We start from the raw sequence: 22,102 nt of genomic DNA on the forward strand, positions 1-22,102 counted from the left end.
CCCTCAAACTTTACTCAAACTCACCGTACGCTACATTACCCGTTTTCTAATGCAGGTTTGTGAAGGAGCAGTTCATACTATACTGTACTGTGTGTGTGTGTGTGTGTGTGTGTGTGTGTGTGTGTGTGAGGGCTTATCCACACTTGAATGCGACTAATACAATCAATGAAATCTTATTAGATGTTTTTACTCCCTCTTCTTGTGTGTGATGTTTCCAGATCTGTCACAGCTGTTGTGTCTGCTTTTTATTACTTTCCCAGCAGGTGGGGGAGGCCTTTTCTGTCCGTCTTTATTCAGCCCCGTCGCCCCTTTGTCCCATCCTGTTATTAGCTCGGTCGAGCACCGGTCATCCTGACATATTGGGTCCTCACCAGCACTGGTGTCCTGCATCAATAACCGGGGTGGAATTTGCCGCGGCCCACATCAGTAATGAAATTTGCGGCGTCTTTGTTATGCGGCGGCCGTCACCGTTGTAATGTGAAGTCGGAAAGTGCAGATTGAGCTCGGGAAAGACTCTGTCCCTCTTCCTAAGACATTTGCATTCAGGTTAAACAAAGGTTTACAGATGGTTTCTGTACAGACAAATAGAAAAAAATTATCCTAAATAAGAGTCAATTACTAACATTTATATTAATTCTGGACAATTGACTTGGTTAAAAAAGTAAAATCCAATCTGACATTGTTATATATTAGGACAATATTGTGCTGATTGTCCTTAATTTGCTGTTTTTCGTTCTTAATATGGTTGGGAATTGGATATCTTTGGGTTTCAGACTGTCACCACATCTCTTTGGGCTGGAGGAAATTGTAATGTGTATTTAATGTACTTTTTCCCCCCGATTATTATTAATAAAGGATATATTAAGAAATTAATCAGTAAATCAACTGATGAGAAAACCGATGTAATTTTCCTGATTATTGCTTAGTCAGTCAATTAGCAGCTATTTGTAGAACTGCAAAATGCTTTTTCAGCTAGCGAAACCACCTCGGATCTGATCCTCAGCTACTCATCCCAGATGGGAAATGAAGAAATATTGTTGTTTTTTACCGGTGTCTGAACTCATGTTCAGCTAATTTTTGCTGAGGTGCCAGTGCGGCTGTGCAAACAAACATGAGCTGAACGCTGCTATGTGATTGGAGGTGAGGAGGAGGGGAGGAGCCAGCTCGGTATGAGCTGATTGGCTGTGAGCAGGCATCAGTTTCTGGTGTGTTCGAGTAAATCAAAACGGAAATATCAAAACTATCGTATTCTTTTAAATTGTATATCGTAGAGGCCCTAAAACTATCGTATAAATATAATTATCATACATCTGGCAACGCTCAGCTCATATCCAGTCAGATCACCCACGAGTCCCACCGCACACTTGTGCGACATGTAATAGAATTCTGTCCAGCTGTTCCTGAGAACGCGTTGATAATAATGAGACCGACACGATGTCAGTGACCTTTGACTACCAAAATATAATCAGTTCATCCTGCGGATGCTCCTGAGAAGTTGCATTCACAAGAATGAGATGGTCGGTTTAAATATGAGATGTGTTTTCCTTCATTATAAACTGTAGTAAACTAATGATCTTTGGGTTTTGGATGATAAGTCAACTGCAATATGTGCTTATATACACTATGCAGCAGTACACGGTTTAGATACACTGGTTTAAAGTTCTCACTTCTCTCTGTGAGGTTAGTTCATACAAATATTGCAAGTCAGATTTGCTCATGTTCATGAGATTTGATTATTAGCGTAATCAGAGCTCCTAAAAGTGACATCTAAGGCTCCTGTTCTGCTTCATTTGTGGGATGTTTTCATTCACAGTAATGCTGAGCTAATTGGACGAGGCCTCATTATCCTACACGTCTCTGTTTGTGCAGCATCGGCACACTGTCTCGCTCACATTTCATTTAGAAATTCTGAGCTTGTTGTCTCGCCGCTGTTGTGTGGAAATCCCCACAGTTCCACTAATGCGTTGTCATTAAGCCAGGAACAAGAAGACGTGTTTTTTTTTTTTAAGGTTCCTTATGATTTCAGATCGCCCAGCAGTCGTGATTATTATGATAATGATCTTATTATTATTCTTAATTTTTAGACATACTGGAGTTCTTTTAATTTTATGCCACCCATGCAATTTAAGCATGTTAAATGTGAACAATGTGTGGGGAAAAGTGCACGTTGGGTTGAGCCGTATTCATCCAGTTGCGGACTGCTGGTCGTGTCAAGTGGGTTCTCCCCTAATCCATATCCAAAATGTGCGCTATCAATTCCTGTGCACAGTGGGCCAGTAATCCATCCATTCTTCATCTCAAACAAATCAGTGGAGTTAGATCCTTTATCCTGTTGGTTCAGCTTTGTACCTGCTGGGTTTATGGCCTTCAGCACATAACAAGCTGCCTTTATTATCCTCAGCAGAAAAGTACGTCTGGTATTTTTCACTGTATGTTGTGTGCGTTGAGCGCTGTTTATTGCGACTGTGTGGACTGAAGGCCACTCTGTCGTACCTGTGCCAGTAGGTAGCAGGTGTCCTACAGAACCATAATGGGGCTGATTTGTTTTCCCCCCAGACTGAGTACAAGTACTTTCATACGTACTTTACATTTACACACTGGTGCCAATGCAAGAGCTTAACGGTTTTGCTTCTAGTATGAGTTGATGCACAGTAAAATTCTGATTACTCCATTGCAGTCCGAGCAAATCTCATGAGAGGAGGAATCAGGTGGTGACGGAGCAACTTTTGTGTAAAAGAAAAACAAAAAAAGATGAAAAAAGTACAGATTTAGGGTGAGATCCTGGATATAGAAGCGCAGACAACATGGACGGCAGCGTCTACACAGAAATATGAAGGTAAAATGCATTTAGAAAATGGAGAACTTCAGGTAACATAGTTACTATATATAACCCTTGTTGCAGATGTCAGTCGCAAATATTGAGAGTTTTTAAAATATTCTTGACTATTTTCATATGACTGTTAGGAACTAGATCTTAAGACTTGTCTTTGGCTTTACTTTTGTCCTCATTAATGATCTTAAAACAGTTCGAAACCACAGACATTTTCCCACCTGCAGTATTTAAGTTTTAAGAGTACACAAAGTACACAAAGTACACAAGGGCAAGATCAGGCCTGATGACTGATACCGAACAAGAAACCGATCAGGGGATTGATTTTACATCCATTCTGCTGACTCTCACTGTAAACAGAAATCCTTTCTCTAATCGACCTGATTGGTTAAATTCGTGGACAGACAGATGGACACTCCTGCCACTTAAGGAGAAAACCCACAAATCGAATTAATCAGGGCCGCGTGGTTCATTTGCATGTTTTGTAATCACTAATTAAGATATGCAAAATAACCAGATCAAGGCCACAACCTAAATATATTTTAAGTGACTCGTCGGCAAAATAGATTGATGCCACGTCCTCCGGCGTCACATGAATGTGAGGCAGGACGTGCAGGAATCGGTCTCGGTGACTTTGGCACTTAAATATTAAAACGGCTTGTAGTGACAGAGAGCAGCTGGACCTCACATCTGATGCAAAAGGTCTGCAAGAGCTGCAACCCACAGTAACATATAGACAGGAGAGGACACGCTGCTGCACTTCCAGTAGATCTGTTCCCTTTGATCCGTCACAGGGAAACAAGAAACTGCCGTCTCTTCTGCCGCGTGATTGGCTGACGACTAAATCACCAAAAGTTGGATTTTTGCTGCTGCAGTCTTCCAAAGGGAACCGTTGTACTTTTTACTTTATTACATTTATCTGACAGCTTTAGTTATAAGGTGCTTTGCAGGTGCAGATTCTTAATTTAAAAAAAAAAATAAAATAAAAAAGCTCTAACTAATAAATGCTGACGCTACACAAAGTGGTAAAATCAGCAGCACCTTTACCAGCTGCTGTTTTAGTGACTCTAACTTTTTTTGAATAATTACTAATTTCCAAAGATTTCACCTCTAAAAGTTTGTCAAACTAATCAGAACCAAGCTTGTGCAGCAGCATTAACAACATTTCTTAACACCAGCAAAGAATTAAATGTAGCAGTATGAGCTGTGTCCTTGGTTTTGTTTTTCTTAACATTTTGTCAAATTTCAATTCTTTGAAAATGCACAACTCTGAAAACAAACAAGCAGATCTATATTTTTTTAACTACAACAATTAAACAAATTGATACTGTATTTTATTCCCTGACTGCGCTGATTAAAAAGTCTCCCGCAGTCTTTTTGATTTTTCCAACTATTTGGGCAGTTTATTCAACTTCCATAGTACAGAAATAGATGGTGACAGTTGTTGGTATCTGTGGTTTTCTGATGCAGCTTTTGTGTTGTTGCATCTTTCTTGCTTTGTCGCTATAATTTCTATTTAAATAAAAATGTTGCTAATTTTGCACCGCTTCACGTTCACTGAAGCTGTTGGATGAAGTCGTTAAACGAAAGAAAAACAAAAAGCGTAGTTCTACATTTGTTCTATGACACACAGACATTGTTCTGGTAACTGAACTGGAACTTGTAGTAATTAGAGGGAATGTTGTGAAACCGAACCTGCATAGCTGCGTTAACACTAGTGGTAAGTGAGAAAACGTGTGTTTCCTAATTTAGTTAAACTGGCCCTTTAAAGTGAAATGTGCAGCACACAGTCTCACGGCCCAGTAAAGTACAGTAAATTACACATCTTCTCAGCACTAGATGATCACCTCTGCGCCTCATGAGCACTGTACACACACACACACACACACACACACACACACACACACACACACACACACACACACACACACACAGCATCCCAGAGCAGGGCTGGTTAGTATCGGGTTTGTGATGGATGGAGGATGAGGTCAGTCCTGAGGGGGATCCAGACTCTGTGGAAAAGTCCTGTTGTTCTCTCTCTCTCTCTCTCTCCCTGCTGTGCTGCAGTCCTCTGATGATCTCATCCACTCACGCAGAGCCTCAGTCACCCACACACACACACACACACACACACACACACACACACGAACACACACACTCATCACATCCTGGGGAAAACACTGCTGGTGATTCCCTCTTAAAGGAGCTTTGTTGATCATTGACCACAGCGATGCTGGATTTAAATAAACACTTGTTTTTTGTGATTTATTACGGATTTTACCCCTTTTTCTTTTCTTCCATCACTTTCCTAATCAACAGTATTGTGGTTAGCGTCTGTATTAGGTGGAATGGATTGTCTTTGTCGTTTTGACATATAGCTGCTGTCTGTGACTCCGAGTTTTAAAAGCAGACATCTTACTGTAAGTGAAAAGTGTCCTTAGTCAGCTTTACCACATGGATCTGTTCTGCCTTGACCTTGGCTTCTTTCCCTTTAATCGACGTCAGTAGGCTGTTTAATTTCTTCCCTTAAAACTGTGGGAGAAGCTGGAGGTAGAGCTGTGATCTCATAGCGACAGGTGCTACTACATTATTTTTTTTTTATTTTTTATTTTTTGCATCCTGCAGTTTGTCCCTGAACTCAGCACAATCAACAGTAGACCGCTATAAAACCATCAGTACCTGAACGCAGCATTTGGTGCCGGTAGACAATCATAACTGAGTCAGATTGAAGGGGTTTTTCAGCTAGAAGCTGAGTCTGCCAGTATGGACAGTAGGTCCCTATTGACATTTAGGTATCGTCCTGATAACAACCAGTAAAGGCCATTGAAGGGTTTGATAACATTCAAGGCAGGTGATACAGAAAACCCTAATTTCCATAACAACAAATACTGTATAATCGAAATAATTATGCAAATCAGTGTCAGATTAAGTTTTACTCAGGCGCTGTGACTACAAATGATCGAATTTGTGTGTGTTTCTCTGAGTCTCAGGATCCAGAAAAGATTTCAAATGTGAACAATGTACGTTTTGAAAACAGCAAGTTTATGAATGTAATCAAAACGACTAAACCTATTTACATTTTACTTCCTTTAGTCATGAAGGTTTGTGGCCAGATTCAGCACATTTCACTCAGTCCACACTTGGTGGACACAATCTGCTGTTTAAGTGCTGCAACAAATCTCGCATGTGCAGCTCAGCGTAATTTCAACGTGGGAAAGGTGTTGAGTTCATAGAAAATGTACTTGTGAGCACCATAAATTACTCAGAGATCATTGTAGACACACGTTTGCCGCCATCACTGAAACAAATGTCAGCGTGCGACGGCTCAGCAGTCTATCAAAACATTCAACACTTATTTTCTCTGTTCGTCAAAACCAAACAAACTGAAATGTCAAGAATTTTATGAAACCTGCCCAAAAGCATGAAGCTGGAAACCGATGCTGCCAAGTTTGACTACAAGACGTTTCTGCATCAACAGCACATTAACACCGTGGACCTTTCAAAATAAAGCTCTTGACTTTTGTTTTTCACTTATTTTATTAGGGTGGTATTGATTTGCTAGAGCATTGATCCACACAGAAAGAAATGTAAACTGCAGCTAGTAGTGAAGGTTGGCTGCTGTGTGTGTGTGTGTGTGTGTGTGTGTGTGTGTGTGTGTGTGGGCCTTGAAGGTTGAGAATGGAGGTAAATGGAAAGCTGAGCAGTAAAATATTCAAAGGGGGTAAATACAAAGGTGTCAAAGCACAAACACACACTCAGTCCTGAGGACAGCACGTGATTCATCACACACACACACACACACACACACACGAACATGTGTACAGAAACACACTGTGTTGTATGAGCAATTAATCACATTTCAAGCAGTCAGTGTTGCATGATGATTGGCTTTGATGATTGAACAGGTCTGACACACATTTCCCAGGTGTTCAAATAACCTTCCACAAATTGTTTTCTTCTCGTTCCTTCTCATCCCTTTGTCTTTGTCCCATGTGTATGTCTGTCCTTTGCGCTGTGCATGCATATGGATTTAAAAGCAGTACGTTGTTTACTAGGAAAGAAGTAGTTCATTTTCACGCTGAGTAGCTTTGCAGTAGAGTTACTCTGCAGTATGTGTCCTTAAAATAACACAACCATTATGTGACGCACACCGGCCCAATGATTATTTTTCCCTTGGACGGTCAGTGGAAAAGGACTTTTGCAAACATATTTCTTTTTTTTTTTTTTTTTTTTTGGACAACACAAGCTCCAAGCGAGGGAGTGAATCTAAAGCAAGGAGAAAACAGACCGAGCTTACAAACCACTCCACTGATTTATACCAGAGGAGATGGACTATGTGTTAAAACGCAGTTAAAAGTACATCCAAAGTATTTTTGGAGGCGAAGCATCTCAGAAGTATTTGGTTGCAGACTGAGATGGCAGGAAGTAGGTAGCTGTTAGCTGAAAGTTGTTCATTTCAGCAGGAGACGGCCTTTAAGACGAAGACGGTTTCGAGTGAAGAAACCTGATCAGCATCAGATACTAAAATCAAACTGAAGCCGCCTTTTGTTGGTACATGTTTCCGCATCACGTACAAATCACAGGGGTTTTGTTTTTTCTTTTTTTATGAAAAACTCTTAATTCCATCCATGTTGTAGATGCTCGTAAGCTGAGACTCTGACATGGTTTGGAAAGTCCAGACGAGCTGTAGCGGTATTTTACCGTTCATTCATTCATTACTTCCTTCATTTTATGCATCATCCGTGGGCCTGCAAACACAGAATGTACAGCATCCAGGCAGGTTCATACGGCCTGTATCTGGATGCGTAACACTGAATTGGATTTTGTCATTTGGTCTCCAGTTTTTCTTTAATGGCTCAAATTTTCCCATACTGATAAACTGCAGGAGGACAGTAGCACGTGAGGAGTAATTATGGAAGCAACCGTTAAATTAAAGAATAAAGTTTGCCCGCATCTGGAGTCACTTTCAGGTGAAAAATGAAAACCTGCAAACAGGTAAAACCCGACAGAAGTTCAAGTGTTGGGCATCGAAGGAACAATTTGCTGACGCTAGTGCAAAGATATTCTGCTGCTGATCATTTGTTGCGCTCATGATGTCTGTCTTTGCTCTTTGTTTTTCCATCTCTCTCTCATTTTGTCACTCCCTTCTCCATGTTGGCACATGTTGCCACGGTAACCACTGCCTCCTTTTTTGGGCCAAGTTGTAGTGGTGGGTCTTTTTATTTTTTCTTTTCTTTTTTTTTTCTTTTTTTTTTTTTTTTTTTTTGGTAAGGCCCATACTGGGTTCAAACTGCTGTTTCATTTACGCACGCTCACATCACACAGTCACACACACGCACCACTAACACCTCCGTCGTCACACACCTCGTCATCAACACTTCTGTCTGCATCTGCACACACACACACGGCCACACCTACGCACACGTACAGTAAATTTGATTTGTGTTGTGATTTGCCTGTTTTCTCACACAATTCACGTCCCTCTCTCCTTTCAGATCCCACAGGAGATTAGTCAGAGTGCCGCCGGCCACAGGATCATCTAGAAGAGAGGTACTGAGGAGGACGGACGGTGATTTGTGGAGGAGGTGCAGCCTGAGGACGAGCCCCACCCCTCTACGGAAGCCCCTCCCTTCTGAGGAAGTGCAGTGAGTGTTACATTGTCATGTTTGTCGTAAAGTTTTCTTGGCTGTAGATTCTGTGAAAGCACAGATGTTTTATTCTGACACACCTGCACATCGTCCTCTGAATCTGATCAGTTGGGTTCAGGTTCTCGTTTTATTTGTTTAAATGAAAATGCAGACATTATATGACGGCCTCTAGATAGAAAGGGGGGGAAAAGGCTTCATTGTAATGTCCACAACTGTATCCATAAAACATTTTAAGTCTGGACCTTGATGCACTCTGCCTTAACCAGCAGGAAAACAAAATGTCTCGAAGCTGCATATTGGCGCACTCAGAGGTGACGTTTTTTTAGAGGCGGCTGAACTTTGGTTGAAAAACAAGAAGATGCCATTTTGGCATTCAGTGTTTTCCACCAGTTCTCGGTATCTGTTTGTTTAATGGCGGCTTGGCGGAATCCAGGATCGCGGGGTGTGTGTGTGCGGTGGGAGCAGGGGGAGACGTGACTTATGTGTTTTGTCGGCATTGTCGAGCTGTTGCAGGTTGAGGCGTTTGGTGAGAGTTCGGCGGATGAAACGAGGAGCTCAGTCCTGCTTTTCTTGACTTTTTTGTTAGGAATCTGTAAATGTGTGCACAGCCGAGTGGGGGCTCCTGTAATTTTGTTATCTATACCAAACATCCCGTGTGGGTCGCGGTCGTAAGGTTTTGTAACACAATCTTAGAACATTCAGCTATGAGGTGACGGTAAAAAGGAGTTTTGGTCCAAAAAAAATCAAATAAAGCAAAACTTGCAGAGTGTTGCAACGTTTACACATTTGTGACCCAAAATGTCAGAAATTAACCTGCAGTCCTGCTCCTGCATGAATTATCTATGGACATCACGTCAAAACAACAAGTTTGACCTCAGCTGCCTGGATCAGCACACGGGGGGATTGACGTAACGTGTCAAAATGTAACCAGTCACTCTTATAATTTTTAATCCCTAAAATGTTGGAGATTGTCGGCTTTTCTGTCGGCGTGTTCACGTTAGTTTGCACGCACGACAAAACAGTTAAAAGTTGGCTTTTTACGATCAGCTTGTAGCGTATCTCCTGCCACCAGGTGCAAACAGCTGTACGTGAATGTAGTACGCTGAGATTTACTGAGAGGCCCAGTCGGCAGCGATGAGTCAGTCAGGAGGTTCTGATCAGACGCCTCTGGGCAGAAAATCCAGCAGGAGAAATAGAACCCCGGATCCTCAGAGGAGACTGAGGAGGAGGAGGAGGAGGAAATATTCACATGCATGCATATTTACAAAAAGTCACGAGTGTGTGTGTGTGTGTGTGTGTGTGTGTGTGTGTGTGTGGAAGTAAAGCGTTGAAACTGAGCAGATCGTCTCGTCTTCTACGATTGACATTCCACAAATGTTTGCTGTGTTTTTACGAAATTGTACACTGGAGCAGGGAACAGTGACTTCTCGCCCATCAGGAAGAGAAAATGTGAAAGTGAAATCAAATCCAGCCTCACATCTTTGGAATCTTTTGTCCCTTCGGTGTCCTTCGATCCACCAGGACTCCAGGGGAGAATAAAAAAACAGCACAGTTTTTGCACAATTCAAGACCATATGAGGCTTTTACTTCCCCTTAAACCCGTCTGTGTAGCTTATTTTTTACCTTTTTTCTCCTTCGACTTACTAAAGCAAAGTTGTTTGTTTAATTTTTCCTTGTGTACAGTTTCCAAACTTTTTTTTTTTTTTTTCTCGTGTTAAATTAAAACCAGGCTGCTTTTCACAGATTTTGTCATTTACATGACTAAAAGCCGTCACAACGTGGAACGGGAGGTTCAGTTTGTAGACTTGTGCTGTAAATGCTCGTGACGGTGCAAAGGTGCAGAGAGGAAGTGGAGTGATGGACAGGGATTGCAGCGAGGGCTGGGAGAAGGCCAAGACACCTTTTTTGCACAGAAAGTGGCTCCAGAAAAAGTCAGAGGGACATTTTAAAAAAGATGTGACATTTCATTTCCAAACTTAAAAACAGAAGTACAGTTTTCGGCAGATTGGCCTTTGTAGAGTTGCAAAGTGCAGATGGAGTGAGTGAGAGCTGGTTTGAGGAAGCCGAGGCGAACGGGAGGAAAGAGGGGGAAATCATATTTGAGAGCAAAGTATCAAATGACTCAATTTGATCCAACAGGACTAATGGAAGAGACACGTTCTTCAAACTGTAAATACAGTCAGAGACAGGATGGATGAGAGAAAGAGGAGCTGGTTTTTGAATCAGGTAGGAATGTGTGTGTGTGTGTGCTGCTTTGGAAATTGCTGCTTTGGTGTCGATCCGTCCTCAGCTGGATCCAACATGCTCGGTTCAGCAGGTTCATGCAGTAACAGTTTAAACATGGCAGCGTCTACAGCCTCCGGTGCCCCCGCGGCACTAAACCAGACCGGCTTTGTAGTCCAGGCTGCCACAGAGGCTGCTGCTATGTTCGAAGGTTGTGTAATTTGGGACAGCACAGATTTGGGAAACTTTTCAACAAAGCTTGTTTGAGTAGAGGCTCTGCAGTTTGTGTTAAAAAGTTTTGGTAACCACATCTGGAGCCATCATGGAGGTCCTGTGCGGAATATTTGTTCTATGGATAAAAGTCTCACAAACAGCAGAGAAACAGAAAGGTAGCTGGGGGGGAAAAAGGCCGCTACATTGATACAAACTCTGCCCAGCAGCAATCCAGACGGTGGTGTGGCTCCATCTTAAAGGAGCAGCCCACCGAGAATCTGCGTTTTAAGCTTAAAACACGTCGTGCGAAGTGTGTAGCTCGGATTCACCACAGTTCCAGTGGCTCCCAACAACAAACCTGGAGTTGGTGAGAAAAGAAAGTGGCAACATCTTCTGAAACACTGCTGCAGCATAATCTGCCTCTGAGGTGTCTGTGCATCAGTCATGTGTTGATTTGCCAATAAACTGCCTCCAAACAATCTATGTGATTGTTATCAACCCATCATTATGGTTCAGTACGTAACCTTCCACCTCACGGCTGTCTGACAATGAAGCAACATCCAGTATTGGTAGTAAAAATGACGGAAGCAGCAGTGATTTTAAAATCATTTAAATTGGCTGATTTTCATCTACGGCCCAGAACAAAAGCAGGAAACTAATCCCAGACAAACAACCAATAAACCAAAGACCATGAGAAACTGAGCATAACTAACAGTGAGCCTGGTCAGTGGTTGCGAAGTTGAGCAGCTTTTCATGAGTCAAAGTTGGATTTAAAAACCAAATCAAAGAACTACAACTGCTTGTCAATCATTTAAAAACAGTAAAGGTTTGTAGTATTTTAACCTAAACCCAGAACAATAATTTTCATCCACCCACTGCATTTTATGAACCCACTGAGTCGTCTACGAGGTGCAAGGCTGGCTACTGAACCATATTTGAAAAAGAACTAATAACGGCCCAATGGATATAAATTGCACTCGTGCAGCACTTTTATGCAAAGCTCTTTGCAATATTGCTTCTCATTCGCCCATTCACACACCCACCGATGGTGGTGGCTCCCTCGTTCATTAAACTAACAAATCTGAATCAAGACGATAGAACAGTCCAACGTAAACTTTTAGGGCTTTGACTTGTTTTTGTATTTAAACTGCTCATTAAATATTTTACAGTGTAATGAGCCAATCACATGACATGTTGGCATGATCAAGATAATCTGCTGAGTCAGAGCATCACAATGGGGAAGAATGAGGATTTAAGTGACTTTGAACGTTGCAGGGTTGCTGGAGCCAGATGGGCCGGTCTCAGTATTCAACCTGCTGGTTGACCAGATTCAACAGTAGAAGACTCAGTTTGTGCTGTGACACCATGTCTCCAAACGTCTAAGGAACGTTTCCTGCACCTTGTTGAATCTTTGCCACGATAAATTAAAGCACCTCTGGATGCAAAAGGGGGTCCAACCCGGTTCTGGCAAGATGTGTTTAATTAAGTGGCAGGAGAAAAGTCCAGAAGAAGTCTAGAAGTCCTTTAGTGTAAGACCACAGTTGTGTTATGACTTGGATGAGTCAGGAGAAGTTAGGTTTGAATTGAGCCTCCACATTTGGACCAGAAAGGGAAGTGACAAAGACGCTGTTACGCACTTTATGGAAAATGTAGGATGTGGTGTTTTTGGAGCCTCAGCTAAAATGGTAATCGGCCACTTGTAGGGTTAACACACACACACACACACACACACACACACACACACACACACACACACACACTGATGGTGGTGGCTGCCATGCGAAGAAACTCAGTGTCACTTCAGTTTTTGTTTTTTTTGGGGTTTTTTTTAAGGAAACTAATTTGACTATTGCACATAGTTCACATTTCACAAACATCACGTCCGACTAAAGAAATTATGATTCAGCTTTAAGGTTTGTTATGTCAGTGCAGCCTTATTATATTTACACTGTGAACAATTTGGCATATGCAGTTTCTAGTAGGGAGGAGGGTTTTTCCAGAGAACCGGCCAGTTAGTTTACACTTCATATGCTTTTAGAAATTCTTTTCATATCTGCGGCTTGCTGGTAAACACACAAGTGGTTTGGAAAACTCGGCAGTGTCGAGAACATGCTGTATTCCATACTGCTTCTGCTGGTATGAGATTTTTCTTTTGCAGCACCAAGCACCAAATCATAGTCACCAGTCTAAGGGCTCACTAGTGCAGAAAACCTGACCAACCAAAGCCAAAATCTACCAGCGTTTGGCTGCTGTCCAGTCAGCTTTTTCAGTGTTTTCCTGGGCTCCAGCCAGCCTGCAGGCCGGTGCCAGCCCCACTGGGTGCTTGGGAAGGTTTATTTTCACGGCCCTTCTGCTTTATTGAATGGGCCCTGTGAAGCTCAAGGGGTGGAGCGCCATGCTAACACTGCCAGGGTGATGGGTGCAGTTTGCACATGGGTCATCTCTGCTAAAAATATTTGCATCAGAGGTGCTACAGTACGGTCGGCATCTCGAGTGAAAGCATCCACCAAATGGCACATTGCTTGGGCTGCACAAACTGCTCTGCACCTGATTGTTTGGTGTTATTTTCTTTCCCCCTCCTGCTCTTACTTCCATGGAGAATTCCTCCACTGGCTTTCATGCCGAGTGAGTTTCGCGACCCTCAGGCCTTTGGAACTTGATTAAAATCCGACTTTATCATTGAAAAAAAAAAAAGGAGAAAGAAAAGAATGGGCATGCAGAGGCGATAAGGCCGTTTTCCTGGAAAGCTACTTTTTGCAGATAATGTGGCTTTATCACCACGGTGATACATCACCGCATGTATGGCTGCACGGTTAGGCCTTGCAGTTACTTCAGTCCCTATTGTGAATGAGATTATTAGTCTTAATTATGCGAAGAATGAAAATATTTAACTGCACATCACATCAACATTTAGTTTCCAGCAGATCTAAATGTTTGAATGTGCCTAGAATGTCTCGTTATTAATTGTGGAAAACAAAGGCTGCACGATTAATGTGATGCCCTAATGTTGTGTGTCACCCTCTGATCGTACTGTTGTTGATAAAATCGCCATCTGTTACCTCCAAATGCTACTGCTGCTGTATTCTTAAAACCAGAGCGGTGGCGGCGGCGTAGCAGTGGAAGCGAGCGGGGATCTAAACCAGCAGTGGGAGTACGAGGAGCTGAGCAGGTACTCGGTGAGGGCTGATGGGATCTCCACAACCGCTGGTGGAGGTATCGACTACGTGGGAGAGAATGAGTCACCCTGAAAATCCACACTCGCGCACACACACACCTGTGGAGGAGGTGTGTGTGGGCAGTCGGTGTGGCCGGGCAGATTGCCGCTCGCCTCTCTTGCTGAGCTGTAGTATGAAAGTGTTGCCTCGCTGCTGCAGCTGCTGCTTCTGCCGCTGCTGCTGCTGCTGCTGCTGCTGCTGCTGAACTTCACCACCACAACATGTCGTTTCTTTGCTTTTTTTTCCTGTTGCGTTGTCCACCAACACACCTGCGCCAGAGCCAGCGTGGTCGCTGCTTGTAAGCAGGAGACGTTTTACTTGTTTGGTGAATCAGGTTTTGCTTTGTGGTGGCGTGTGATTTCAGCCCTTCCTCTGAGGTCCTGGGTGTTGGGTTTGTAACATTTAGGTTGGTTTTTGTTCCCTTCCCTCTGCTATACAGTGCTGTGTGGGTGTTGTGAGTTGAGAAATCTGTCACCTAAAGTCTGTGAGATCTGAACCTCTCGCTGTTGTAATTTTAAAAAGTCGAATTTCAAGAAAAAAACGACACACGCAAATTAATACAACCAGAGCTGTTTTCACCACATTCAAAGTGCCTATCTGTTCACACCCGAGAACAGTAATTAAACTTTTTTTAAAGTTCCAATTTTGACTCTGCATTGCAGTAATTATTGACTATTTTTGCAATTAAATTTTAACACTTGTTAAAGATGAACTCCCTTCACAGGGTCATTGTTGCTATACAAATGGTGCCTCAGCATATCAACAGTAAAAGATGCAAATATGATTAAAACCGATGCAACAACATCACATGTATCTGAAAAGCAGTTTTTTTTACATGTATTAAAACTCACTCGTTGTATTAAAACCTGAACCCCATAAATGTTGTGCCAACACATCATTTTGCTGTATTCACCGCATGTTAAGCTGTTACATATTTCAGATTTACTTTAATATAAACACAATTTTGAGGAATAATAATAATGAATCTGTCAAAAGTCATAATTTGCTTCATCTGTGCATCAGAGGGAATTTACAGTTAGTTAGCTTTGTATTTGCATAATTAATACAGGAAATACAGTAAATCATCTACTGTAGTTCTGAAAAACCACAGCAACACATACGGTTTTTCTGAACATGAGCTCTAGTAAAGGTTTGAGATTAGAAAACCTGAAGTCCAATTGCTGGTCCAATTGCTGGTAGAGCTGACATGCTTGGATCGTCTCTCAGAATAAGGTGGTGCAAACCGATTGGCTCAAGGAGCGTGGGAAGACCTTATTACTGGTCACGTGACTTTTCGCCAAAGCTTCATTTGTCGGTGTGCATGCATAACCCACATTTTGCATGTTTAAGCGACCAGGATTTTTGCACCTGAACTTAACAGTATGGATTAACCACAACAACAATGGCCAGTGCACAATAGATTGACCCACTGAACCTTTGGGTAGGTAGAAGACGGCCTACTGAGCCATAATTATGGGTTGATAAAGACTCGGATTAGTCCATTAACTGGTATGATAATGTCCCAGTCAGCTGCACATTTTAAAGAACTGCATGCAAGTGTTTTGTTTGAGTCAGTGGCAGAAAGCTGCAAAATAGCTGGCGTTTCTGTGAAGTGGAGGTTAGATACAGGTGATACCGGGCTGACGCTAATCAAAACAACATCGTGTCTGGCAAATGAACACACCTGGAGCCAATGGCTGCTTCGGAATTGAGCGAAATCTCAGCAAAGCATGAAAGCGCTACATGCAGTTTTCTCATTTGCAGCTTGTGCATAAAATATGCTGGAGCCTGGATGTGGCTACATCATGCAGTTTATGGGCAAATGTTGATTTATTTCAAGCTTGTCAAGTCGGATCAGTGTGGAGCAGTGAGAAGTCTGTAGCCTCCCTCATGTGATATTAACAGTAAAGTCCTTCGTGTTACACTTTCTTGTGCTGATTTTCTTTGAATTTTAGGTTTGTGATATATTTAAACTCTTGGCTTAAAAATCTAATGATTTTTAAGGTTTGAGGGTTTAAAGGCAGTCATCATGGGTGTCTCCAGGCTTGTAGACCCCCCCCCCCCCCCCCCCAGCCACAGACAATAGGGAGCTCAGTATGTAACCCGTAGTGAAAGACATGTCCCCTTGACAGTTTCGGATTTTGAGCATCAGCTCCACGTTCGTCCAGCGACAGCAGCTCCGTAACACTGGAGTTTATCCAGCGCCACATAATTGACGCCACAATGAAGTCAAGTGTTTTTCAGAGTAATGAATGTTAGGCTGTTTTAGTCTGGAAGGTAGAACCGCCTCACAGCTCCCCCCTGAATCACCCACCCACCCATCCAACCATTCATCCACCAACACATTTGTTCAATTTTGTTAAGTGCCACTCAAGAGATACTCCTCAAAAATAAAAAAATGAAATAAAAAATTCTCAAATTGATTTTCTTTAGGGGGGAGGGGGCGGGGGGTTCGAAAGGTGCAGATTTTACATGTTTTTAACAGCTAAAGTAAAAGCAGAAATGGAGATTTTAAAGGTAACTAATCCAATTACAGTTAAAGAAAATGTGCTTGCTGTGTTCAAAATGGAGAAGGGAAACAAGCTAATTGCAGCAGAAGAAGGCACCCAATGACCCACATTTAGCCCTTCTACTAATTATCAACAGTACTCAGGTGTGTAGATGTATTTGTCAGAAAGTGTAGCAGCCTGAGGATGAGATGTAGTTTTAAAATGGGTTGAAATTGGCAGATAATTCTCAGAAATACAAGACACAAGTTGGTCAGTGGCTGTGTAAAGCTGAAGTTTTGAAGGCTGTGTGTTTGGTTTATTATGTTTCTTTCTATGGGAAGAATATCCTAAAAAAATATGTATACGTTGCTAAAGGGGAACTGTAAATGTAACATTCTCATTCAGAAATTTGGTGGAATTGACTTAAAATAAGGTGTTAAATCAATGCATTCCTGAGAGTTCACTCAACACATTAAGTGAAGTTGAATTTAAATAACAAATACAGCGTGTTGCTAGATTTCCCAACATGAATTGTTTGAGAATTACTGTTATAGAAATGTTGTTCTATTTTTGTAGTTTAAATAAAAGATTAACTGTGGAAACTTGCGGCCCCTTTAATTTCTGATAAATGACATTCTGACTGTTTATTGTTGGAAAACAAAAACCCTGTCAAAGTTCAGTGTTGAATGCCGTCCCTCCCCCTCACTGGGAGAAGCTTCACAGGCACCGACTGTAGTACGTGTCCTAATAGGACCAGCTTATTGCGTTAGCTGCAGGACTGTTTCCATGTTTGACAAGTTAACTCTTCAAATACACTGGGGCCATTTAGTGGGTGCTTCATTTCACAGAACTGCCCAGAATGAACACGTTAGATCAAGTCGATCAACCGAAACTGAGATTTACACAGCAGATTATTTAAAGCAACCTGACATAGATTTAGAAGTTCATTAAACTAACAAATCTGAATCAAGACGATAGTGGACGACAAGCAGCTGTTAATGAAGATCTGAGTGTGTCAGAACACGTAAACGTAGACTTTTAGGGCTTTGACTTGTTGTATTTAAACTGCTCATTAAATATTTTACAGTGTAATGAGCCAATCACATGACATGTTGGCATGATCAAGATAATCTGCTGAGTCAGACCATCACAATGGGGAAGAATGAGGATTTAAGTGACTTTGAACGTTGCAGGGTTGCTGGAGCCAGATGGGCCGGTCTCAGTATTCAACCTGCTGGTTGACCAGATTCAACAGTAGAAGACTCAGTTTGTGCTGTGACACCATGTCTCCAAACGTCTAAGGAACGTTTCCTGCACCTTGTTGAATCTTTGCCACGATAAATTAAAGCACCTCTGGATGCAAAAGGGGGTCCAACCCGGTTCTGGCAAGATGTGTTTAATTAAGTGGCAGGAGAAAAGTCCAGAAGAAGTCTAGAAGTCCTTTAGTGTAAGACCACAGTTGTGTTATGACTTGGATGAGTCAGGAGAAGTTAGGTTTGAATTCAGCCTCCACATTTGGACCAGAAAGGGAAGTGACAAAGACGCTGTTACGCACTTTATGGAAAATGTAGGATTTTGGAACCTCAGCTACTCTAGAGACTAAAGGTCAGAATGTGCTGCCTCTGCTGCTTCAGTGTTAATTACACGTGTGTCCTTCTATGCCCAGTGTCTTTCAGGCGGATTCTGAGGCAAACGTAGTACTAGGGGATTGTTTTGGGAATTTGTAGGCCTGATTAGACAGTAGACAGGAACCGAGGGAAGATGCCTGGAGAGGGGGTGTGACATGCCAAAACATCCTGCCACAAAAGACGTCGTAGTGTTTTCTCGTAAGACAAGTACATGTGCATTGCAATACACAGTGGAGGCCTGACTGTGATAATCAGATATTTATTAGGAAGATTTTGTCAAAAGGGTTGATACAAAGAGTGATTGTGTACATTAATAAAAAATAGATGTGATGACCTGACTTTATGCTGAAAAGCATTCGTCACCTTTCATGATATTCAGGCTCGTTTTCGTGTCTCCACAAACACTTTCCCGTCACTGGCTTCAGTGTGGGTCACGCGTCACACATTTAATAATAACTTAACACTGCAACGTATCTTCGTATGTTAACATTTACTGGCAGGAATAAAACTCCTTGGAGTGTGAACTGGGTTATGAACAAAAACATATTTTAATGTTTCTCAGGTGTTTTCCTGAAAAATGGAGTGAGAGTGTTAGTTTCACAGAGCTGAGATCACATTTCTGCTGTTCAGAGGTGGTACGCTGTGATACTTCACTGATATCAAACAGTACTCCCAGCGAAGGCCAATTGGAGATAGACTGCTGGGAAATTTCTAAAATTACTATTCCAAATTTACAAGGTGGAGCGCTGCCACTGTTAGACAGTTTAGGGAGAGCCGCGGTGCGTAAACCGTTTTAGTTCGTCTCCTGCTGTGATGCAATCTGTTACAAGCATCAGTCAAATCACCCTCTCTGTTAGAGGATAAGAAAACACAGCCGTCAGCCAAGTCGGTAAAATCGGCAAACATTATGGAGGATTCCCCAACCTGCATTTTCACTGCAGATCGAGCTGCACCACTCCTGCTTTTTCCGAGAGCGGCCGGAGCTGCAGGGCAGCACTTACAGGACGCCTACAGGTGCTTTTAACACATGCTGCGTCTACATTCAAGCATTTATGATTAATAGTCTCTTGCACGTCCTCATTGGAGGTCTTATTGTTTTGACCGTGTTATTGAAAGCTTCTGTTTATGTCCTTTTGATGAGTCCACAACAGAGTTAGAGGCACAATCTGCTTCCTGTCCGCTTTACTGAATACAGATGGGCTTTTTGTCCCCAAATATTTAATTTCCTGGTGCCCTTATTCCTTATTCTGCACACTTATGGTTTCACAACTCTCAAAACAACTTCAGGAAATGGCTGGAATGGAAACATTATTATGCCATTTATGTATTTCTGGGCATACAGACAGGTAGCACGATGCGAGGCTCCTTGTTCTGATGGAAATTATGTGAACATACACTGTGGCCTTCAGTCGCACGATCGCTGCCATTGTCAAAACACAGGATGTCGTCTTAAAAACTGGTGGATCTGTACAGGAGTTTATGATGTCGGTCCAGTCCTAGAGGAAATCCTCCTCCGGGAAGGTGATTATGCTCAGTTGGGTTTTCAGGTGTTTAGCTTCAACTTTATGATGTAAATGCGGTGGAGAAAATAGTCTGTCGCCACAGTTAAACAGCTACTCTCCAACCCATTGACTTTAATAAACTGGGGGTAAACTGCCAACTCAGTGTGTGCATTGCTACTTTACTGTTTTCCATTGATTCTGTTTCCAGTCTAAATTATTCATTGCTATAATGGGTCTTTGACTTTTTGCAAAGCAAATTGAGAAATTGTGGCATCTAATCTTAATAAAATTGTGCAAAGAAAGAAAAAAAATCATCCCGCTCCTGATTTTTCTTCTATTTGTTTGTATCTTGTGCTAAATTCAATCAGAGCTTTAAACACAATCTTAGATGTAACAAAGGCACCGTGAGCAAACCCAGAATTTGTATTTTAAATTATGTTTGTATTTATTGAAGCAAAAAAAGTCAAGTTATTACACAACGTGAAAAGTGAAATACATCGATCTGGGAAGCGTTGGACACAGTCTCTGCACTATCTACAAATAGAGAAGACAATGGTGAAGCTTCCCAAAAGTGGCCGACCTTCCAAAGTCAGTCCACTGAACTGCAGGCCTCTCTCACCTGAATAGGTACTTTTTCATGGCTCCACTATCTGAAAAATATGGGGTAAAATGTCATCGATGGCTGAGTGGCGAGGTGAAAACGCTGCTAACCCAGAAGAACGTTAAGGCCTGCGTGAATTCTGCCACAACTCATTTATATGAAGTTTTCTGAAGATTATTCTTTGGAGTGATGAGTCCAAACTCAAAGCGTTTGTTACATCTGATGTTAAACCAACATGTATTACATTCAGCTCGAGCCTGGTGGTTGTGGTGTGATGGTGTCAGGATGCGAATGCTGAAGGTGAACATCCGTTCATCAGTCTGAGAATCGAAGCTGGGTCATGTAGCACGACGTTGGTCCCAAGCGTCAGTGGAAATCTTGGACTGGCCTAGTTAACGTTCAGACCTGAACTTTCAATGAAGTCATTTTTAACCTTTGCTGATTTGATAAACACAGTTATCATTTAAAACTTGTGTTTTGTGTTGGCTCAGGTTACCAAGACGTTTTTGCACAAAATGTATAGTGTGTCTCTCTGCTGCCGTGTGACAAATGCTGCAAAATGACATTTATCCACACGTTACACTGGTATTTGTTGACATGTTGTCTGTGGAGAACTCTGCCTCTGTGGACTTCAGCCCAAGGAAAGTCTCTCTATAGTTAAATTTGGCTATTTGACATCGGAGATGTCCTGCTGAGAGACAGGAGACAGGGACTGAGGGGCGTAAAATGGCCAAAGATGTTGAGGAGGGATGGAGAGCTGGGAGAAATGGGATGGGAGGAGCAGAGAGACTGATTTAAAAAGAGTTCTCCAGCAATCCATTTGTACTGCAGGATTTTCCAACAATCCCCCAGTGACTGAGGTGGTGTAACTGAGAGAAACAGACAGAAACTGCAGTGGAGCACATAAAATCTGCCTTGTGTCGGTGCAACATTGCATTTGTCGATTTGTCTTGTGTAGATTTAGTTTGGTCTGTGGTTGGTAGGTTGGTGCTTTCCTTAGTTACACAGATTGCTCCATTTTTTTGCGAGCAGTTTTCCTGCGTTTCCTGTTGTGTAATCCTTTTGATTGGAGATTGGAGCTTGTCTCGATTGACTTGATCTCCCTGCGTTCTGCATTTTTTTTCCCCCCTTGGAGTACGAAACAATGTGAAAGCAGCACGGAGAAATGCGACTTGGAACGTTGCTCCATCTGTACAATAAAACCCTTGTTCATTTCCACCTTGTGAGCCTGATTTGTGGGATTCTATTTTGTATTAGTACTGCGGGGTTTGTTTCCACAAAAATCTTCCTCAAGGGTCAAAACAACAGAAACAATCGGACCTGAACCGAGTATCTGTGTGGATGCCTGAAGGCAACATCCACCCTTAACACTATTACACAACATTTGGCAGCGAGCTTCAGGGACCTTTCAGCACTTTGACATATATTTATTTTTGGTGTGGCCAAACATATTTCATGCGTAGCGCTGGGTATGTGTTTTTTGGTCGCAACCAAAATCCAAAACATTAAAACCACTAACAGGTCAAGTGAATAACCACTGAATTTTTAAGTGCAATGTACATCGAGGTTCAGCACGGAAACAGTGGGATGTTGTGGATGTAAGAGAGGAGCGAGTGTTGTAGCTCTAGTCGTGACTTGTAAGGACCCAGCATCATATTAGACAGGGGTTGTCATAATGTTTTGGCTTATCAGTGTTCTCCCACATTTGAGTCAATCAAGTCTTTGTAAGAAGCCTAGTTTTTCCCTGAATTCT

General features: G+C 42.2%; 1 protein-coding gene across 5 annotated transcripts in view; it reads left to right on the forward strand.

Annotated features, from left to right (window-relative positions):
* Positions 1-22,102, forward strand: part of LOC137130533 (zinc fingers and homeoboxes protein 2-like) — a 107,919-nt gene that overhangs the window by 21,522 nt on the left and 64,295 nt on the right. For 4 of the 5 annotated variants that reach the window (XM_067510953.1, XM_067510863.1, XM_067511122.1 and 1 more), the window contains one exon: positions 8,326-8,475. The gene's annotated coding sequence lies outside the window, so the exon portion shown is untranslated. Of the gene's footprint in view, positions 1-8,325; positions 8,476-10,628; positions 10,705-22,102 lie in introns of those variants that run through there. The other variant, XM_067511211.1, reaches the window with a different exon arrangement.

The sequence above is a fragment of the Channa argus genome, chromosome 1 (genome assembly GCF_033026475.1).
Source record: "Channa argus isolate prfri chromosome 1, Channa argus male v1.0, whole genome shotgun sequence".
Classification (NCBI taxonomy): Eukaryota; Metazoa; Chordata; class Actinopteri; order Anabantiformes; family Channidae; genus Channa; species Channa argus.